Source organism: Elephantulus edwardii, unplaced genomic scaffold (genome assembly GCF_000299155.1).
Source record: "Elephantulus edwardii isolate Elephantulus edwardi_28Jun2011 unplaced genomic scaffold, EleEdw1.0 scaffold00308, whole genome shotgun sequence".
NCBI classification, from domain to species: domain Eukaryota; kingdom Metazoa; phylum Chordata; class Mammalia; order Macroscelidea; family Macroscelididae; genus Elephantulus; species Elephantulus edwardii.
This window is the reverse complement of record NW_006400058.1, coordinates 1,647,437-1,647,897: the sequence shown is the minus strand read 5'-3', so window position 1 is coordinate 1,647,897 and position 461 is coordinate 1,647,437.

The following is a 461-nucleotide window of genomic DNA, read 5'->3' as shown; positions in this document are numbered from 1 at the left end:
AGGCTTATAAAATAGGGAGCAAGAGTTTTTAAAAAAGGAGGTCAACTAGAAAGAGAGTTAGGACGGGGAGTAGTAAGGGGGCATTCCTAGCTGCCACTCAGTTCCTGATTCTCTACTTACAGTATTAGCGTTGTCTTTCAAAAAGCAGCCTGGGACGACAAAGCAAGATACTATAATGAAATGTGCAGAGAGCTGGAGTCAGAAAATCAAAAGGGCCGAACTCGCTCAGCGTTTCTGAAGCTGAAGGAGCTGAAAAACAAATTCAAGCCACGGGTGGCAATACTTAAGGATACTTTGGGCAGAATATTAAATGATCCAGGAAGTATCAAGAGAAGATGGACGGAATACACAGAGTCACTGTATCAGAAGGAATTGGCTGACACAGAAGAATTTCATGAAATGACATATGAGCAAGAGCTTATGGTGATGAAAGAGGAAGTTCAAATTGCTCTGAAGGAATT